This window comes from Tachypleus tridentatus, chromosome 1 (assembly GCF_004210375.1).
Source record: "Tachypleus tridentatus isolate NWPU-2018 chromosome 1, ASM421037v1, whole genome shotgun sequence".
NCBI lineage: Eukaryota > Metazoa > Arthropoda > Merostomata > Xiphosura > Limulidae > Tachypleus > Tachypleus tridentatus.
The window spans coordinates 6,281,805-6,304,775 of record NC_134825.1 but is presented as its reverse complement, the minus strand read 5'-3'; the positions used below and the strand labels follow the sequence as shown (position 1 = coordinate 6,304,775).

The 22,971-nt window shown below is 32.6% G+C and overlaps 1 pseudogene across 1 annotated transcript in view; it reads left to right on the top strand.

Moving 5' to 3' along the window:
* Positions 1 to 22,628, top strand: part of LOC143223275 (agrin-like) — a 97,864-nt pseudogene extending 75,236 nt beyond the window's left edge. The window contains exons 14-18 of the transcript XR_013012796.1: positions 1,939 to 1,991; positions 5,458 to 5,559; positions 11,511 to 11,675; positions 21,154 to 21,311; positions 22,467 to 22,628. The product of XR_013012796.1 is annotated as an agrin-like (transcript). The remainder of the gene's footprint in view (positions 1 to 1,938; positions 1,992 to 5,457; positions 5,560 to 11,510; positions 11,676 to 21,153; positions 21,312 to 22,466) is intronic.
* Positions 22,629 to 22,971: the final 343 nt, after the last annotated feature.

Genomic DNA, 22,971 nt, shown 5'->3' with positions numbered 1-22,971 from the left:
GTGCTGGAGCTGACATTTATTGATAAGTGCCATTTATTTAAAATGTACTTCTATTATCTTTAAAACATGAGAGGTGTACGATTCTTATTGCCTAACTCTCTAAGATAATTTTACAGTTATACTTTTACCCTTTGGACTATCAGGTGTTTTTTTGCTTCTTTTCCATGACATTCGTATCATTATTGTAGTTTTGAGTCAGCTTTTTTGCATAGGTGGCTCAAGGTGTACATGTGACAATAATTTACAGAGTTATATTCAAAACGTAATAAAACTACTTGATTATTAATGTACAAAAATAAACTTAGCATCAAATAAAACAAGTTTTAAATTCTTATTTTTATAAGAACATGTTTATAAAAATCCTCAATCTCTCATAATATGAGAACTATGATGTGTGTTCTCTTTGTCTTCCCTCATTTCTAATTTATTTATCTCTCCTGTGAGAAGTGTGGAATTTAATGTCAATTACTTATTATCATATAGCTAATACTCAGTATAATTTTTAATCCTCTCCCGTCTTATTTGGTTGCACAACCAACCAGGAGCCATAAATTAGAAAATCAGACCCATTTGCCACACCCACCTGTCATGTCCTGTGTTTCATAAATTACCAGTAGTTTTCTATGATATTTAATACTATATTATTTATAATCAATAGAAAGCCAAGGTTTTAATCTATCATATGGCATATTATACTACATTCTTTACTGTACAGAAAAATACATATTTCTCTTCCATTTCAAACCATTCACATGGAAAACACATCAGTGGGTTTAGCTGAATTTTTGATGACTCTTATAGCATAGTTGTAGAAAGCCAGAAAAATTATAGTAGTTGTAGGACATTGTCCACTTTGTGCAAGTTATTATACTATGTTTTTAAGTATTTTTATTTGTTATTATAAAAGTTACTAAAATGTAAAAATTAGAAACTTACTAGGTTAATTTCACATTAAAATAAAGAATAATGATAAAATATTGGCAGAGTATGTTCGTAGTAGCCTTGTGCAATAAGGTAACATGAGTTGCACATTGGCCAAGTAATTCACAACTTGTGTGACAGCACGATATGGTTCAAAAGTCAATAATAAAAAAATTAAATCAAGTGTAAATAGATATATATTGTTAGAAGCTGAGAATAAACAATTGTTGTTTCCTGTTACAATTGGGCAGAGATAAAGGTAACTTAAAATCATTTCTTAATTTATTTATAATGGTTACAAGGTCAGTCAAACTGACCAATCCTGTAGAGTTACAGTGTAGGAAATGAGAAATAAAATATTACGTTCTTCTGAAAAAACATTTTTTGATTTATTTAGAAGGTCCTAAAGATTGTGCAGAAAAAAATTAAAAATTTTCAGGTTAAGAAAAATTATTTTAATCATAACATGGAAATCACTGCACTCTGACACCATATAATTATGGACACAGTATTTGTAATAATACCTAATTAAAAGTTTTGATTTTTTGTCTACAAGATGCTTTAAAGTTTACTGAAACCTTGCCAAAGTTTTGTGAATATACATTAAATATTTTCATCAGAGTTATATGTATACCAGCCTAGTTACAGGGTAATGTAATGTAATACACATAAGCACTTTGTGATAGTATTACTAGATTATGAAGTTTTTATCACCCTTGATTTTGTGTAAAAATCCATTTAGAACTTGCATTACTACTTTGTGTTTCCATGAGAAGAATATGAAATTCTCACCATTAGTTTAATTTTGTTGTAAAATTTATGAAATTCAAATCACCAGTTTTTGTGTGAAAAGATTATGAAATTTATGTTGTGGTGTTTCATGTGAAGAGCTGAAAATGCTGTTAATTGGAACTACTAATAATTTATTTAGTTTTGAAATTCATTGGGCTAGAAATCATTTCACCGGAAGATAAAAACCGAATTCAAGGTAAATTTCATTATGTGTGTCTGTTTCAGGTCTCAGCCAGAACCTCACAGAGAGGAAAAAACAAACGAAAATCAAAATGGAAGTGAGTTAACCAAACATTTTCATTTTTCTTATGCTTTTAAAAAATGTGTTTAGATCTGATTTTTAATTTAAAATACAAGTTAGTATAATCAATCTTCAGACTTGATACCCTGAAGTTCTTTGTCATGATAAGCATTTCATTAGAATATATTATCAGTTGTGGTTGTATCCTGTGTAATGAAATTGTTGGGATTGTGTGTGTGACAAAATCTGTGTGTATAGCACCAATAATTCATGTTTATAGTGTGTATACTCTACACAGTTTAGTCTGCTAGAGATCTTGGTAAATACAAATAATAAAATATGCCAGATACTGTCAGTGTAAAAAAGATAGCAGAATGAGCCATAGGAAATTAATTGCAAGCAAAACAGTCATAACACTTAGTTGCACGATATCTGCTCTACATGAAACCAGCAATATTGGAATTTTATTGTACATCAACTAAGAAACACTTAGGTCAACAAAAAGTGCTGTTAAAAATTGTCAGAATATATCTTTACAGTGACAGGACATCAACTGTGTTCAGTTCCAGACACATGATTAGTTTATAGAATTTCCATTAACACACTTGTATACAGTTAAGACCCTTCCAAAGAAAATTTTGAATGCAAAAATAAAATTCTCATATCCTTGTGCCAAATGCACAAAGATATGAGAATTTTACACAGCATTTGTTGCCTAACATTATCTTCAATAAAGATATGTCAGGTCAGTATCAATATATTTTCCACTTTCAGTGTTCACAAAGAGTTATAAAGTACAAATGTCCAAAATTTCATTTCTGCCTCTTGGCCCATTATAGTCCATAAACACATGCTTAATGTTTTTGATCAAAATGGTTTCAGTAACTAGTGCCCCTCAACACATCAATAAAATTTTATGTGTTAGCATTATGATGAAGGTATCTATTTTTTAAATTGTTACTTTAATAGCTAAAAATAAACAATTGCCAAGTTTAAATTTATTGACTACTTTTGATATGATAACTGCGTTCTGTTAAATTCAAGTGTTAAATAATAGTGTGTAAGCCTGTGGTTAAAATATTTAGTAAGTACTCATAATCTACTGTAATACACCTGATGGATAACGTTTGTTTAAAGAAACAAAGACTTCCATTAGGGTGGTACAAAAATATAAACCTGAAAAACTGTTTCACAATAATATCTGTATATATTTCACTACTGCTAACAGTGTTGGACATAAGAAAAACTGGGTCAGTTCCTGCATATTAAGAGGTTGTGAATTTTAAACACTTTGTATAATCATAAATTACGAGGAAGGGCGAACAAAATAGATGTTTGTTTTTTATTCAGTATCAAAAAAGAAAAAAAATTGAAAACTGAATAAAATTTTCAAAGTGTCCTGTATATCTGAATAAAATATTGTTATAACAATAATGATACACTAGTTTATCATATCACTTTAGATTTTTCTTTGTGAAAGTTAGCAATGTATTTTGGTGTAGTTTAACTATGTGGAGAAGGTGTTACTTTTATCTTCATCCTTAACAATAGAAGAGTTAAATGCTTGAATCAGAGTAACACCTTTATCTGCCCAATCATCCACAACTTTCAACCCAGCTGCTGCATTGCTTTGTATTCCTGAATTACTTCCCAGTCTGCTGGGTCTTTCTCCAGGAACATCTTTGTTTTCTCTTTCCCTCTTAAACTTAAGATGTTGAATATGGTAAAGAGTTATCTTCGTTACATAGGATTGCAAAGGAACATTTCCCTCTAGTCAGTGAAGATTTTCTGCGATATGTCAAGATTATTTACCATTTTATATTTAGTTCCTATTTGCCTGTCTTCAAAGAGACCACGTATTCTGATAAATCTCCTGACTGCTACAGCAGTATTGACAATGGAATGTTCTAAATATGTGTGTGGATAACTTTAATATCACAATGAGCTCACTGAAGGGTGTAGTTGTTCATTCTAGAAGATCACAAAGAGCATAGACTACAACTATAAAAAGGCACGCTTGTGTTAAGCCCTTGATTTCTTTGTCAATCAGTTTGAACTCTTCTCAAGAGATAAATATTTTGATAGAATACAATAGCTTTAACCATCCAATATGTATGATTATATGCTCCAGGAGCTCTGAACTTGTATTGCAAAATTCTTTAAATTTGTGTTACCCTTAAACATTGATATAATTATTTCAAAATTCAGTCAGAGTTCTGTATCCGTGTAAAGAATGTAAAAATATATTTCATTTGTACCTTTTCATTTTTTACCATATATGCACGGACCACCGAGATTTAATCTTACTTAATGAAAGGAAAAATGAAAGTTTGGTTCATTATGACACAAGGTATACTGTAATATGAGTTCACAGTGCCCCATTGTGGTGGGTTTTAACATCAACCAACACAAAATAGAAGTAGATAGACCTCAAACATTGTATCTGACAATGTTTTTTGCAGTAATTCCAACTTGCCCTCATTCCTTTAGTCTGTGGAAGAAGCTCTATTTTAAAAGAAAGGGGGTGTTTAACCCATTCTTCACACCCACAAAGAATGCTATCCATCATTTTTTTGTTGTAAAACCCTTCAACACTGAAATCTCGAGGGATGAGCTTGCACTCAGTATCATAGCAATAGAAGAACATAAATTATGATTTGGTACAGAGGTGTGAAATGTATAGACACATATTTCTCTGGACCAGGGGATTTAATGACCATCCATGAACTGTACAAAATGTATCTACCTGGACCAGTGTATTTTGTGACCAGCTATTTGAATATATGCTAATGTTTTCGTAAAACCTGTGTTATTGATTCATACTCTGAAGATTCTTCTACAAATTTAGAGAACAGGCAGGACTTGTGCAATACACATTTAATTAAAAAAAAAGATTGCATATATTTCTAAATATTTATTAAACTGAAACAAACATAGATATTAAAATAAATATTTAACAGTAAATCTGTTGCAATACATATATATTTTATTAAAAATTAATACATTTTGATAAAGTTAAGTATAATTTGTCTACTGTGCTATAAATTAATGCCTTTCTACCATAATGGGAGCTGGAATGCTAACTTCAAGAGATAAGTTTTGAACTTACTTATCTCCAGGTAGTAATATCTTATTTTCTTATTCTTATTATTATTCCAATTATTTTTTCTCCTTCAGTTTGGAAAGCAGTCACCTTCCCACAACTGTGCAGGCAGTGAAGGGTGATATAGATGTGGGACACTCTCCTAATTTCTATCACTACATTTATTTCTTATGTGAGACTGACAAATGGAGGTTAGGAATGATAGATGGTGTATCCACACTGCACTGTGGGTCCTACTTCTGCAGTCACCTCCAAAACCTAGGGTACATTTTATAATCCCACATTGCAGCTTGTACCCTGGGATATTTTCAATTAGTGCAGCATTTTTTGTTTATTTTTGTTTCAGCGTGTTTTTTAAGTTATAACAAAATCATACATATATATATATATGTTTTTCCAGGATCGACACCTGAAATGATAATATCAGACAGTGAAGACAGTTTTGATGCTCCACCATCCAGGACCACAAAAAAAACAGATGATACTGGTGGTGGAGATAAAGGTGTGTTAAACTATTACATTTATATATACATAAACTATGTAATATGAAACTCTTACATTTTACTAGTATTTTTATCCTCTGATTACTGACTTTTTGTAGTTATCATTGACTACAATTGAAGTTCAGGTGCCCATACATTTAAAAATCATTGTATTCATAATTTGTAAACACTTCACTTTTTTCCATAATGAGTTCTGTTTACTATACAGTAATATTTAACTTCATATAAGTTTAATTTCCATAGCTTTCAGATTTGTATTAAGTGTATTGTTTGAAGAGGTATGTGGCACAGAGTATGAGTAATTGCTGACCTTTGGCCACATTATTTGATCGGATTCTACAAAGCACTGCAACCATTCATTAAAGATCCTGTTTTCCATAGGATAAAATTCCTTTGTTTGTTTTTTTCTTTCATAGCCATAGCATTTTCAAATCAAAGGCCCCTCATTCACGTGTAGCCCGAGTTGGCATATTAGTTGCAAGTTATCTTTATCCAAGTTTGCTGCTATGTTTATCTTGTAAACCAACACTTTACCTTTTCATTTGTCATTGTATACATTTCCAGTTCAATGTCACTTTCATCAAAAGATAAATATCTTCATTTCTTCTACTTGCTGTCAAATGGTTATCTCAAGATTAGTGATGTCGAGAAACCCACTTGTAGAGAAATATATATGCAAAAACAGCTCGTTTAGGTTGAGAAAATATTTTACATAGAAGAGCGAACAACGTTTCGACCTTCTTCGGTCATTGTCAGGTTCACAAAGAAAGAGGTAACTGACCGGAAGCTGACCACATGTTTGAAAGGGGTTGTGTAACTGAGTGTCGGAATGTAGAGGGCGGTGTTAGATGTTTGAATATATAATTTTATTTATGTAAAATATTTATCTATGTAAAATATTTTCTCAACCCAAATGAGCCATTTTGCATATATATATCTCAAGATTAATTAGTTGCAATTTGGTCGCCCTACTTTTGGCCCTGAAACTCATTTTATTGACTGAGTAATAAGAGTAATAAAAAAGAGTGATACTTTTATACCAAAGCACATGTAAGATTACTTGTAATGATGAGAACATTTTGCACTGTCTTGAGTAATTTGTTTTTGTCTATTACTGGCCAAACAGTAATTGGATGAACTCATAGATTTTCTGTGAAAACTATATGTATTTCATCTTTCAGCAGATCTAATGAATTTTGATGGTTTTATTGTTCAAGTTTTTTGTGACTCAGATTTTTAGGTGCCCTTTAACCAATAAATTTATTTTCTTGCACAAAATAGACTCTTAAGAAAGATTTTAGGGTTAAACAAAGCTTAAATAATTGAGAAATTCATAAAAAGTTGAGAGAAGTTTTATTGAGTATTGTATTGTTACACGCTGTTAAAGATTTATTAAACCTGTAGTCCAACAGTTCCCTGGAGAAAAATAACAAGAACTTATAATTCTAGCATGGGATCTTCCTACTTCAGGGGTCAATTGGAAATGAGTAGGAAGTGCAAAACATGAAAGTTAGTGAAGACTAACAGCATGTATTAAAGACAAAGTGTGCATGTTAGGGGAGACCAAGGGCACATCTATCAAAGACATAAAGTGTGAGAGTTAGTGAAGACTAACAGCATGTATTAAAGACATAAAGTGTGCATGTGAGGGAAGACCAAGGACACATCTATCAAAGACATAAAGTGTGAGAGTTAGTGAAGACTAACAGCATGTATTAAAGACATAAAGCATGTGTGTTAGGGAAGACCAAGGATACATTTATCTATTAAAGACATAAAGTGTGAGAGTTAGTGAAGACCGAGGACATATACATATCTATTAAAGTCCTAAAATATGAAAAAATAGTGAAGACCAATGACAGATATCTATTACAAACCACTGTTGCAACTGAGGACAGGATTTGAATGGTGGTGTTATTGGTGTAACAGTGATTTGTAGTGTATGGAAAGAGAAGAATGTAAAATGTAATTGTTGAAGAAGGAAATGGAAGAAATAAAGTAATTGGTAAAATAGGAGGTGAGAAAACTAGAGAAAGTATTCAAACTGGACTGTAAGCAATGCATAAATATAATAAAGGTTAAGGATAGTCAAGGCAGATGAAGAAGGAAATAATAGAAAAATAAATTTATTGATAAGAAAGTAAGAAACGAGGAGAAGCCATAATAACTAGGAAAAAAGTAATAAATTAGATGTTTAATATAAAGGGACATCTTTCATATGAAAATTAAATCAGAGACTTGATTTGTATTGTCAACCTGATAATTACTATGTGATACCCTGTGGAAATATTACACATTTGTACAGGATAGATTGAAATATGTAAAATCAAAATTAATAACCTGATAATTTTGGTAAAGCCTTGTAGTTTAGAAATAAGACAAAGCAATACAGTTTTAACGAGTTGTTATTAGTACATGTAATTATGAAATTAATTATCATACATACCAGTAATAATTTATCAGTAAGTTTATAGTGTTGACTGCTCCAAGTGCAAAATAATATTCGTGTTAAGATAAAAAAGATTTCTTTATATTTGAAAATGTCTAAATCTCATTTGCTTAATCTCTCAAACCTAAATAAACGTCAAACGTTTTTTTCATTAAACCATTATATACTCTTCAAAAACAGAAACACAAAAGGCAAAATATGAGACAAATTGTTAACAAGTTTATTCCGGGTAGTTCTGTATGACGTGTGAAACTTTGCACATTCACTGCTGAACATCCAAAGTCTGCAAAGGCAAAGTCCACGCTCACTAGTTGACGTTTAACGTCACTCAACGTCAACAACGAGTATGCGCCCCGTGAGCATCAATAACTGCTTGGCATCTCCTGCCCATGGAAGCGATGAGATGACGAATCACATCCTGTGGAATGGCTGTCCACTCAGCCTGCAAAGCTGCTGCAAGCTGAGGTAGAGTCTGCAGTTGAGGTTGTCGCCGTCGCAGACGTCAGTCCAATTCGTCCTAAAGATGTTCGATGGGGTTTAAATCTGGTGACCTGGAGGTCCAGGGAAGAATGTTGATGTTGTGGTTTCTCAAGAAGACAGTGGTGAGTCGGGCTGTGTGAGGACATGCGTTGTCATGTTGAAAAATGTCGTTGACATTCTCCATGATGGGCTGCAAATGGGGCCTAAGAATTTCGTCGACGGTTGCGTACGGTCTGATCGGAAATCCTACACAGCCCTGGTATGGTTGAGGCAGTAGACGTCGCAGTGGTGGTCCTATCCTGAAGGTGACGTAACTGGATGTTGCGATCTTGTGGGGGCGTGGTGACACGAGGTCTGCCAGATCGTGGACAGTCACGAGTTGATCCATGTTGTTGGTGACGATTCCATAGCCTTATGATGGTGCTTTGGTGGACATTCACAGCTCTGGCAACATCTAATCGAGATTTGCCAGCTTCCAAGCGACCAATGGCGTTGTTGCGTTGTGCTTCAGTCAGTCTTGGCATAACTGTATTGCATGTCGGTGGCTTAACACTGAGCTATGGAAACCGAAAACCGTCACTTTATAGGGATTTTGCACTTGCAGAACATGCAGATCTCTCAATCAAATTTATTGGACATGCGTGCATTTTGGCGAAAAAATCCGATGTTTTCCTCCATTTTCAAAGTGCACAACTTTTATTGTCATTTTGGTCTGACAATCAGTGCCTTAACACGTGTAACAGCACATACTCTGAACTTGTAGCGTTATTACATATATTTCTCTTTAAAATAACAAAAATATCCTTTTTGCTTCTTGTTTTGAAGAGTATATTTTATTTCTTATTGTATCTATTCTTGATCAGCCTTGTAACCACCACAAGCAAATATGAATAAATCTGAATTACACATTTTTTGTTCCTATAATGACTACAGATAGTAGCTAGAAAGGACAGTTGTTTATTTTGAATTGCTTTAAGTTGGTAGCAGCAGTATATATCTGTTTATAACTAATTTTTTTTTGTTTTATTGCCTTTGAACTTGAACTAACTAATCTACCCTTGATCAGCTGTAAATTACTTAGTGGACACATAGCTTGATGTATTGAAGGACTTTATGCACAAGCTGTCCTCGAGCATATCTTGTCAAAAATGATTACTATCTTCAGTTTTCTTACCTAATCTAACCTTATATAGCTTTAGATGTTTCAAATTCTTACTTTTAATATTTTTATAATAATAAAGAAAGAAAAACATGAAAAACAAGGAACATACATACATATATATATTTTGTTTTTCCTGTTGGTTCCCAGTGAAATTTAATCCTACTTTTTATACTAATAGCACAAGCATCCTGAATAATTTTTATTTACTTGCATAATGCACCTAAGAACAGAGAATTATAACATGCATAAAGCAAAATGATAATGTAACTGGCCTTCTGATTATGATGCAAAAATCTTAAAATAATTTTGAAGCTTTTCAAATCGAACACTACAAGATAAATTTTCAGACTGAAGAAGAAAAAAGACAGTACTGTATTGAAAACAAAATAATTTGATATATTAAAACTTTGTTTTCTATCAATTATAAATAATATAGTGTAAACTGTTACAGAGAACTATTTGTGATAGGTGGGTTTAATTTTCCAGATTATGACACCATAAAAGATATTCTTGAAAACTAGACAAATTAGACTTTGCCTTTGTGATACATATGTGATGTGATTTCCTATAGCTAAGCCACATTAGGCTATCTACTGATTGTGATGTGTATGCTGTAATAAGTAATTTATATTGAATCCTTTACTTCAGATAGGTTTAGTAAATGGATTAGAGAAGGAAAAAAGGCCTAGAGGACAGAAGTGATGATTCACATACTAGAGAAGATTGTTTTTTAAAAATACTTCTTCTAAAATTAAAAATTTAAAACTTGTATTATATTTAATTTTTTAACTGTTTTGATGCCAATTTTATTCTTATAAAATTGTTTAATTATATTTTGAATGTAACTTTCCAAAAGGTCATGACATATGCTCTTTGACCTACCAGTAGCAAGAGAGTTGAAAGAGTAATTTCTGTATGTTGAAGTAGAGAAATAATGCATTAAATTGTTGTCGTTTCACTTGTTAAATGTAATTTGGGAACTTTCATGTTTTTATAATTTGATTTTTAAATCCAAAAGTAACTTGCTGAAGTTTTGCTTTCTGAAATTGGCTTATCATGGCAGACTTGTTTGTGTAAAAATGGCTGGTTTGGGTTGAGAAAATGATTTTGTAGAGAAGCGAACAATGTTTTGACCTTCTTCAGTCATCGTCAGGTTCACAGAGAAAGAAAGAGGTAACTGACCAATAGCTGACCACATGAAACACCTTTATACCTATATTAATAAATATAATCAAACATCTAAGCACACCCTCTACATTCCTACACTCAGTCACACAACCCCCTTCAACATGTGTTTAGCTATTGGTTTTTACATATATATTTTTCTCTACAAGTGGGTTTTCTCATCATCACTGATGGCAGACTTAATTTCGTAAGGTTATCTGAAGTTGTTGGTTTCTCAAATTTGACCTGTTTTTCTTTTAAAGAGGTTTCAAGGTACTATCAAAGAAAGCAGGGATTATGACTCTTCTCTAACATGATATGTTTGACAACAAGAGGGTATAGGAAGTTTAATAAACTGTATGTTAACTGAAATACTTGAAAATAACTAGAACACTTCAACTGATTGCTTAAATCAATGATAATAGTGTATTTTTAAACTGTGTAATTAAACATTTTTTAATTTTATAATTATTTGACCATTAAGATTAGTTATTTAAAATCCATATTTATATTTTGGGGGACTACATGATGGTACCAAAAGATAGAAATATGTTCTTAAAAACCCTGTTGATAACCTAATTCTTTTGTGTTTCTGCTGATTGAAGGCAGTAGTTCTCCTTTTGCATGTTGGAAGAAAATATGATCACATTCACTTGCAAAGAGAATTATGTATATATCTTCTTATGTTGCAACAGATGGGCTCTTTGATTCTTTATTGGGAGGATCCTCTCCAGATAAGAAACCTGATGAGTCTGTCTCTTCATTCAACGTTGAACCATCAGTCATTCCCTCCGCAAAACCAGTTGATAGTGGTTCCAGCACAGACGATGAGAGAGCCAGTAAACAACAAGAAACCAAAGGTATTTTAACTGTAAAGTAATTTATCATTTATATGTGTATGTGTATGTATTATAATAGTCTGTTTTTACTTCACTAATATGTGTATGTATTATAATAGTCTCTTTTTACTTCATTAATATGTATATGTGTGTGTATTATAATAGTCTGTTTTTACTTCATTAATATGTGTATGTATTATAATAGTCTGTTTTTACTTCATTAATATGTGTATGTATTATAATAGTCTCTTTTTACTTCATTAATATGTATATGTGTATGTATTATAATAGTCTGTTTTTACTTCATTAATATGTGTATGTATTAGAATAGTCTGTTTTTACTTCATTAATACGTGTATGTATTAGAATAGTCTCTTTTTACTTCATTAATATGTATATGTGTATGTTTTATAATAGTCTGTTTTTACTTCATTAATATGTGTATGTATTATAATAGTCTGTTTTTACTTCACTAATATGTATGTGTATGTATTATAATAGTCTGTTTTTACTTCATTAATGTATGTGTGTGTGTTAAAATAGTCTGTTTTTACTTCATTAATATGTATGTGTGTGTGTTAAAATAGTCTGTTTTTACTTCAGGCTTTTAAAGTAATCTTCTCCACCCCTCTTACACTTCTAGTATTTTTAAGCTGACTTTACAGTTCTAGTATTTTTCACAATACATTTCTTTTTGATGAAATTTTTTTGTTTTTTTCTAACTAGTGATAAATCTGTTAAGCAGGAAGAAGATACATTTGTGAGATAAAGCTCTTGTTTATTGTATCAGTAGTGAAACACAAGGGGGATAGATCTGTTAAGATAAAACTTTTGTTTATTGTATCAGTAGTGAAACACAAGGGGGATGGATCTGTTAAGATAAAGCTCTTGTTTATTGTATCAGTAGTGAAACACAAGGGGGATAGATCTGTTAAGATAAAACTTTTGTTTATTGTATCAGTAGTGAAACACAAGGGGGATAGATCTGTTAAGATAAAACTTTTGTTTATTGTATCAGTAGTGAAACACAAGGGGGATAGATCTGTTAAGATAAAGCTCTTGTTTATTGTATCAGTAGTGAAACACAAGGGGGATAGATCTGTTAAGATAAAGCTCTTGTTTATTGTATCAGTAGTGAAACACAAGGGGGATAGATCTGTTAAGATAAAACTTTTGTTTATTGTATCAGTAGTGAAACACAAGGGGGATAGATCTGTTAAGATAAAGCTCTTGTTTATTGTATCAGTAGTGAAACACAAGGGGGATAGATCTGTTAAGATAAAGCTCTTGTTTATTGTATCAGTAGTGAAACACAAGGGGGATAGATCTGTTAAGATAAAGCTCTTGTTTATTGTATCAGTAGTGAAACACAAGGGGGATAGATCTGTTAAGATAAAGCTCTTGTTTATTGTATCAGTAGTGAAACACAAGGGGGATAGATCTGTTAAGATAAAGCTCTTGTTTATTGTATCAGTAGTGAAACACAAGGGGGATAGATCTGTTAAGATAAAGCTCTTGTTTATTGTATCAGTAGTGAAACACAAGGGGGTTAGATCTGTTAAGATAAAGCTCTTGTTTATTGTATCAGTAGTGAAACACAAGGGGGATAGATCTGTTAAGATAAAGCTCTTGTTTATTGTATCAGTAGTGAAACAAAAGGGGGATAGATCTGTTAAGATAAAGCTCTTGTTTATTGTATCAGTAGTGAAACACAAGGGGGATAGATCTGTTAAGATAAAGCTCTTGTTTATTGTATCAGTAGTGAAACACAAGGGGGATAGATCTGTTAAGATAAAGCTCTTGTTTATTGTATCAGTAGTGAAACACAAGGGGGATAGATCTGTTAAGATAAAGCTCTTGTTTATTGTATCAGTAGTGAAACACAAGGGGGATAGATCTGTTAAGATAAAACTCTTGTTTATTGTATCAGTAGTGAAACACAAGGGGGATAGATCTGTTAAGATAAAGCTCTTGTTTATTGTATCAGTAGTGAAACACAAGGGGGATAGATCTGTTAAGATAAAGCTCTTGTTTATTGTATCAGTAGTGAAACACAAGGGGGATAGATCTGTTAAGATAAAGCTCTTGTTTATTGTATCAGTAGTGAAACACAAGGGGGATAGATCTGTTAAGATAAAGCTCTTGTTTATTGTATCAGTAGGAAACACAAGGGGGATAGATCTGTTAAGATAAAACTTTTGTTTATTGTATCAGTAGTGAAACACAAGGGGGATAGATCTGTTAAGATAAAGCTCTTGTTTATTGTATCAGTAGTGAAACACAAGGGGGATAGATCTGTTAAGATAAAGCTCTTGTTTATTGTATCAGTAGTGAAACACAAGGGGGATAGATCTGTTAAGATAAAGCTCTTGTTTATTGTATCAGTAGTGAAACACAAGGGGGATAGATCTGTTAAGATAAAACTTTTGTTTATTGTATCAGTAGTGAAACACAAGGGGGATAGATCTGTTAAGATAAAGCTCTTGTTTATTGTATCAGTAGTGAAACACAAGGGGGATAGATCTGTTAAGATAAAGCTCTTGTTTATTGTATCAGTAGTGAAACACAAGGGGGATAGATCTGTTAAGATAAAACTCTTGTTTATTGTATCAGTAGTGAAACACAAGGGGGATAGATCTGTTAAGATAAAGCTCTTGTTTATTGTATCAGTAGTGAAACACAAGGGGGATAGATCTGTTAAGATAAAACTTTTGTTTATTGTATCAGTAGTGAAACACAAGGGGGATAGATCTGTTAAGATAAAGCTCTTGTTTATTGTATCAGTAGTGAAACACAAGGGGGATAGATCTGTTAAGATAAAGCTCTTGTTTATTGTATCAGTAGTGAAACACAAGGGGGATAGATCTGTTAAGATAAAGCTCTTGTTTATTGTATCAGTAGTGAAACACAAGGGGGATAGATCTGTTAAGATAAAGCTCTTGTTTATTGTATCAGTAGTGAAACACAAGGGGGATAGATCTGTTAAGATAAAGCTCTTGTTTATTGTATCAGTAGTGAAACACAAGGGGGATAGATCTGTTAAGATAAAGCTCTTGTTTATTGTATCAGTAGTGAAACACAAGGGGGATAGATCTGTTAAGATAAAGCTCTTGTTTATTGTATCAGTAGTGAAACACAAGGGGGATAGATCTGTTAAGATAAAGCTCTTGTTTATTGTATCAGTAGTGAAACACAAGGGGGATAGATCTGTTAAGATAAAGCTCTTGTTTATTGTATCAGTAGTGAAACACAAGGGGGATAGATCTGTTAAGATAAAGCTCTTGTTTATTGTATCAGTAGTGAAACACAAGGGGGATAGATCTGTTAAGATAAAGCTCTTGTTTATTGTATCAGTAGTGAAACACAAGGGGGATAGATCTGTTAAGATAAAGCTCTTGTTTATTGTATCAGTAGTGAAACACAAGGGGGATAGATCTGTTAAGATAAAACTCTTGTTTATTGTATCAGTAGTGAAACACAAGGGGGATAGATCTGTTAAGATAAAGCTCTTGTTTATTGTATCAGTAGTGAAACACAAGGGGGATAGATCTGTTAAGATAAAGCTCTTGTTTATTGTATCAGTAGTGAAACACAAGGGGGATAGATCTGTTAAGATAAAGCTCTTGTTTATTGTATCAGTAGTGAAACACAAGGGGGATAGATCTGTTAAGATAAAGCTCTTGTTTATTGTATCAGTAGGAAACACAAGGGGGATAGATCTGTTAAGATAAAACTTTTGTTTATTGTATCAGTAGTGAAACACAAGGGGGATAGATCTGTTAAGATAAAGCTCTTGTTTATTGTATCAGTAGTGAAACACAAGGGGGATAGATCTGTTAAGATAAAGCTCTTGTTTATTGTATCAGTAGTGAAACACAAGGGGATAGATCTGTTAAGATAAAGCTCTTGTTTATTGTATCAGTAGTGAAACACAAGGGGGATAGATCTGTTAAGATAAAACTTTTGTTTATTGTATCAGTAGTGAAACACAAGGGGGATAGATCTGTTAAGATAAAGCTCTTGTTTATTGTATCAGTAGTGAAACACAAGGGGGATAGATCTGTTAAGATAAAGCTCTTGTTTATTGTATCAGTAGTGAAACACAAGGGGGATAGATCTGTTAAGATAAAACTTTTGTTTATTGTATTAGTAGTGAAACACAAGGGGGATAGATCTGTTAAGATAAAGCTCTTGTTTATTGTATCAGTAGTGAAACACAAGGGGGATAGATCTGTTAAGATAAAACTTTTGTTTATTGTATCAGTAGTGAAACACAAGGGGGATAGATCTGTTAAGATAAAGCTCTTGTTTATTGTATCAGTAGTGAAACACAAGGGGGATAGATCTGTTAAGATAAAACTTTGTTTATTGTATCAGTAGTGAAACACAAGGGGGATAGATCTGTTAAGATAAAACTTTTGTTTATTGTATCAGTAGTGAAACACAAGGGGGATAGATCTGTTAAGATAAAGCTTTTGTTTATTGTATCAGTAGTGAAACACAAGGGGGATAGATCTGTTAAGATAAAGCTCTTGTTTATTGTATCAGTAGTGAAACACAAGGGGGATAGATCTGTTAAGATAAAGCTCTTGTTTATTGTATCAGTAGTGAAACACAAGGGGGATAGATCTGTTAAGATAAAGCTCTTGTTTATTGTATCAGTAGTGAAACACAAGGGGGATAGATCTGTTAAGATAAAGCTCTTGTTTATTGTATCAGTAGTGAAACACAAGGGGGATAGATCTGTTAAGATAAAGCTCTTGTTTCATTGTATCAGTAGTGAAACACAAGGGGGATAGATCTGTTAAGATAAAGCTCTTGTTTATTGTATCAGTAGTGAAACACAAGGGGGATAGATCTGTTAAGATAAAACTTTTGTTTATTGTATCAGTAGTGAAACACAAGGGGGATAGATCTGTTAAGATAAAACTTTTGTTTATTGTATCAGTAGTGAAACACAAGGGGGATAGATCTGTTAAGATAAAGCTCTTGTTTATTGTATCAGTAGTGAAACACAAGGGGGATAGATCTGTTAAGATAAAACTTTTGTTTATTGTATCAGTAGTGAAACACAAGGGGGATAGATCTGTTAAGATAAAACTTTTGTTTATTGTATCAGTAGTGAAACACAAGGGGGATAGATCTGTTAAGATAAAGCTCTTGTTTATTGTATCAGTAGTGAAACACAAGGGGGATAGATCTGTTCAGATAAAGCTCTTGTTTATTGTATCAGTAGTGAAACACAAGGGGGATAGATCTGTTAAGATAAAGCTCTTGTTTATTGTATCAGTAGTGAAACACAAGGGGATAGATCTGTTAAGATAAAGCTCTTGTTTATTGTATCAGTAGTGAAACACAAGGGGGATAGATCTGTTAAGATAAAACTTTTGTTTATTGCATCAGTAGTGAAACACAAGGGGGATAGATCTGTTAAGATAAAACTTTTGTTTATTGTATCAGTAGTGAAACACAAGGGGGATGGATCTGTTAAGATAAAGCTCTTGTTTATTGTATCAGTAGTGAAACACAAGGGGGATAGATCTGTTAAGATAAAACTTTTGTTTATTGTATCAGTAGTGAAACACAAGGGGGATAGATCTGTTAAGATAAAACTTTTGTTTATTGTATCAGTAGTGAAACACAAGGGGGATAGATCTGTTAAGATAAAGCTCTTGTTTATTGTATCAGTAGTGAAACACAAGGGGGATAGATCTGTTAAGATAAAGCTCTTGTTTATTGTATCAGTAGTGAAACACAAGGGGGATAGATCTGTTAAGATAAAACTCTTGTTTATTGTATCAGTAGTGAAACACAAGGGGGATAGATCTGTTAAGATAAAGCTCTTGTTTATTGTATCAGTAGTGAAACACAAGGGGGATAGATCTGTTAAGATAAAGCTCTTGTTTATTGTATCAGTAGTGAAACACAAGGGGGATAGATCTGTTAAGATAAAGCTCTTGTTTATTGTATCAGTAGGAAACACAAGGGGGATAGATCTGTTAAGATAAAACTTTTGTTTATTGTATCAGTAGTGAAACACAAGGGGGATAGATCTGTTAAGATAAAGCTCTTGTTTATTGTATCAGTAGTGAAACACAAGGGGGATAGATCTGTTAAGATAAAGCTCTTGTTTATTGTATCAGTAGTGAAACACAAGGGGATAGATCTGTTAAGATAAAGCTCTTGTTTATTGTATCAGTAGTGAAACACAAGGGGATAGATCTGTTAAGATAAAATTTTGTTTATTGTATCAGTAGTGAAACACAAGGGGGATAGATCTGTTAAGATAAAGCTCTTGTTTATTGTATCAGTAGTGAAACACAAGGGGGATAGATCTGTTAAGATAAAGCTCTTGTTTATTGTATCAGTAGTGAAACACAAGGGGGATAGATCTGTTAAGATAAAGCTCTTGTTTATTGTATCAGTAGTGAAACACAAGGGGGATAGATCTGTTAAGATAAAACTTTGTTTATTGTATTAGTAGTGAAACACAAGGGGGATAGATCTGTTAAGATAAAGCTCTTGTTTATTGTATCAGTAGTGAAACACAAGGGGGATAGATCTGTTAAGATAAAACTTTTGTTTATTGTATCAGTAGTGAAACAAGGGGGATAGATCTGTTAAGATAAAGCTCTTGTTTATTGTATCAGTAGTGAAACACAAGGGGGATAGATCTGTTAAGATAAAACTTTTGTTTATTGTATCAGTAGTGAAACACAAGGGGGATAGATCTGTTAAGATAAAACTTTTGTTTATTGTATCAGTAGTGAAACACAAGGGGGATAGATCTGTTAAGATAAAGCTTTTGTTTATTGTATCAGTAGTGAAACACAAGGGGGATAGATCTGTTAAGATAAAGCTCTTGTTTATTGTATCAGTAGTGAAACACAAGGGGGATAGATCTGTTAAGATAAAGCTCTTGTTTATTGTATCAGTAGTGAAACACAAGGGGGACAGATCTGTTAAGATAAAGCTCTTGTTTATTGTATCAGTAGTGAAACACATGGGGGATAGATCTGTTAAGATAAAGCTCTTGTTTATTGTATCAGTAGTGAAACACAAGGGGGATAGATCTGTTCAGATAAAGCTCTTGTTTATTGTATCAGTAGTGAAACACAAGGGGGATAGATCTGTTAAGATAAAGCTCTTGTTTATTGTATCAGTAGTGAAACACAAGGGGGATAGATCTGTTAAGATAAAACTTTTGTTTATTGTATCAGTAGTGAAACACAAGGGGGATAGATCTGTTAAGATAAAACTTTTGTTTATTGTATCAGTAGTGAAACACAAGGGGGATGGATCTGTTAAGATAAAGCTCTTGTTTATTGTATCAGTAGTGAAACACAAGGGGGATAGATCTGTTAAGATAAAACTTTTGTTTATTGTATCAGTAGTGAAACACAAGGGGGATAGATCTGTTAAGATAAAACTTTTGTTTATTGTATCAGTAGTGAAACACAAGGGGGATAGATCTGTTAAGATAAAGCTCTTGTTTATTGTATCAGTAGTGAAACACAAGGGGGATAGATCTGTTAAGATAAAGCTCTTGTTTATTGTATCAGTAGTGAAACACAAGGGGGATAGATCTGTTAAGATAAAGCTCTTGTTTATTGTATCAGTAGTGAAACACAAGGGGGATAGATCTGTTAAGATAAAACTCTTGTTTATTGTATCAGTAGTGAAACACAAGGGGGATAGATCTGTTAAGATAAAGCTCTTGTTTATTGTATCAGTAGTGAAACACAAGGGGGATAGATCTGTTAAGATAAAGCTCTTGTTTATTGTATCAGTAGTGAAACACAAGGGGGATAGATCTGTTAAGATAAAGCTCTTGTTTATTGTATCAGTAGTGAAACACAAGGGGGATAGATCTGTTAAGATAAAACTTTTGTTTATTGTATCAGTAGTGAAACACAAGGGGGATAGATCTGTTAAGATAAAGCTCTTGTTTATTGTATCAGTAGTGAAACACAAGGGGGATAGATCTGTTAAGATAAAGCTCTTGTTTATTGTATCAGTAGTGAAACACAAGGGGGATAGATCTGTTAAGATAAAGCTCTTGTTTATTGTATCAGTAGTGAAACACAAGGGGGATAGATCTGTTAAGATAAAGCTCTTGTTTATTGTATCAGTAGTGAAACACAAGGGGGATAGATCTGTTAAGATAAAGCTCTTGTTTATTGTATCAGTAGTGAAACACAAGGGGGATAGATCTGTTAAGATAAAGCTCTTGTTTATTGTATCAGTAGTGAAACACAAGGGGGATAGATCTGTTAAGATAAAACTTTTGTTTATTGTATCAGTAGTGAAACACAAGGGGGATAGATCTGTTAAGATAAAGCTCTTGTTTATTGTATCAGTAGTGAAACACAAGGGGGATAGATCTGTTAAGATAAAGCTCTTGTTTATTGTATCAGTAGTGAAACACAAGGGGGATAGATCTGTTAAGATAAAGCTCTTGTTTATTGTATCAGTAGTGAAACACAAGGGGGACAGATCTGTTAAGATAAAGCTCTTGTTTATTGTATCAGTAGTGAAACACAAGGGGGATAGATCTGTTAAGATAAAGCTCTTGTTTATTGTATCAGTAGTGAAACACAAGGGGGATAGATCTGTTAAGATAAAGCTCTTGTTTATTGTATCAGTAGTGAAACACAAGGGGGATAGATCTGTTAAGATAAAGCTCTTGTTTATTGTATCAGTAGTGAAACACAAGAGGGATAGATCTGTTAAGATAAAGCTCTTGTTTATTGTATCAGTTGTGAAACACAAGGGGGATAGATCTGTTAAGATAAAGCTCTTGTTTATTGTATCAGTAGTGAAACACAAGGGGGATAGATCTGTTAAGATAAAGCTCTTGTTTATTGTATCAGTAGTGAAACACAAGAGGGATAGATCTGTTAAGATAAAGCTCTTGTTTATTGTATCAGTTGTGAAACACAAGGGGGATAGATCTGTTAAGATAAAGCTCTTGTTTATTGTATCAGTTGTGAAACACAAGGGGGATAGATCTGTTAAGATAAAGCTCTTGTTTATTGTATCAGTAGTGAAACACAAGGGGGATAGATCTGTTAAGATAAAGCTTTTGTTTATTGTATCAGTAGTGAAACACAAGGGGGATAGATCTGTTAAGATAAAACTTTTGTTTATTGTATCAGTAGTGAAACACAAGGGGGATAGATCTGTTAAGATAAAGCTCTTGTTTATTGTATCAGTAGTGAAACACAAGGGGGATAGATCTGTTAAGATAAAACTTTGTTTATTGTATCAGTAGTGAAACACAAGGGGGATAGATCTGTTAAGATAAAACTTTTGTTTATTGTATCAGTAGTGAAACACAAGGGGGATAGATCTGTTAAGATAAAGCTCTTGTTTATTGTATCAGTAGTGAAACACAAGGGGGATAGATCTGTTAAGATAAAGCTCTTGTTTATTGTATCAGTAGTGAAACACAAGGGGGATAGATCTGTTAAGATAAAGCTCTTGTTTATTGTATCAGTAGTGAAACAGCAGGAGGATAGATCTGATGGCTCAGACAATGAATTTATTCCTGAGGTTAAGAAGTCTCGTGCTCCATCTAAAAAACCTACAACTGCAGGTGGAGAAAAGAGGAAGAAAAGAGAATCTACTGCAAAACCAGCAAAGCGTCCTAAAAAAGTAAATTTTTATTAGATTAAGGAAAAATGTTTATTTACGGTCATTAGTGAATTATGTTTGCCTTTTAATTAATTCATCAGCTTATTAAATGTTTAAGAACTATTCTCAGTTGCCCAGCATGTACTGAAGCCATCATAAGTGTTAAAACTGTGTGAATTATTTATTATACTATATAATGCCCAATTCTGAGTTTGAAATGACATGGTTGGCTGTAAGTCTTATTGTTCTTAGAAATGGGTTATTTGTTGTGTTTGTGCATGAGTCTTAAAATTAATTTCCTGTACTCCAGTATATTTTTAGTCTTTTATATTGAATAATAATGATATTTAAGGCTCATAATTAATTAGACCTTTACTGTAATTGACAAGTGTCTCTGATTTCTAAAGCTAAACATACATATGATAAAATGCCAGAATCACCAAGAGCTTCTTAGATTGTTATACAGTTTTCTTAATACTAAAATTATAAATTCATTCATTTGTTGTTTTAGTGAGTTAAGATGTTATTCAATAACACTGTGTGACTGAACTAAGAATCCAGCCAGACAGAAATATTCACAGAAAATTCTTGCTTAAGTTTTGTAACTCACTGTTAAAGTTTGTCAGCTAGTGGAATATCATAATTGATTAATTGTCCAGATCGTTACTTCATGATAGATAATTAATGAGGTTCGGAATAATCAAAAATCCATTGTTAAAGTTTGTCAGCTAGTGGAATATGATAATCGATTAATTGTCCAGATCGTTACTTCATGATAGATAATTAATGAGATTTGGAATAATCAAAAACAATGTTAAATGGAAATACTAATTTTATTAGTTTACTAGTTTTTCAAGTCGAATAACAAATAATTAAGCAAAACAACTTTGAATTAATCAAAAACACTGCTGTAATTTGTTGATTAGTTTCATGACATTAATTGTTTATTCAACATTGTTATGTTACTTGTTCTTGTGAAACAATGTGTGAACTTATGAATTTTCTACTGATTGTATCAGAGTAAGCAAGTAAGAGTTTTCAGTTAAATAAGAAGTGAATATTTTCTGGTTGCTGTTGTAATGTTGGAAATATTAATTATATTTGTTAAAATATGCTCATTTTAACTTCATTCTGATCTCCACTTAATTAATTGAAATTATCTTCTCCGTACAACAGGATCTGAAGAAAAAGGCTAAATCAGACAGTGATGATAATGGTGATGAACCTGAAATAAAATGCAGCAGTGCCCCTGCTCCTAGATCTCTTCGACGCGCTCCTGTGCTCCAATTAAGTATAACTTTGGTGACGAATCTAGCGACGAAGGTTTTTGAACAGTAGTGTAATCAGCTCAACCCTTTTTCTGACCATCATGAATGAAGGGCAGGGAAACTAATTTCAAACTGAAAGTGGTAAATTGTATCAGAAAATAGTGTTATAACTTTACAGCTGATACTGTTGTCAAAATAGAAAGAAATTGTTTTCTGCCCTGACATGTTTTATCAAATGTTACTTTTACCAGAATGGATGACAATCCATTGTGGAAATCTCCAGTAGGTTTCTTTGTGTGTTCCATATTCATCATTTGATAATTCAAGTTCTTTCAGATACTGTGGGTGGTCTAAATGCTTGTCTTTGTTTTTGAATTTGTTGTGCTAAACTACAGTATGTCAGCAATAGAACA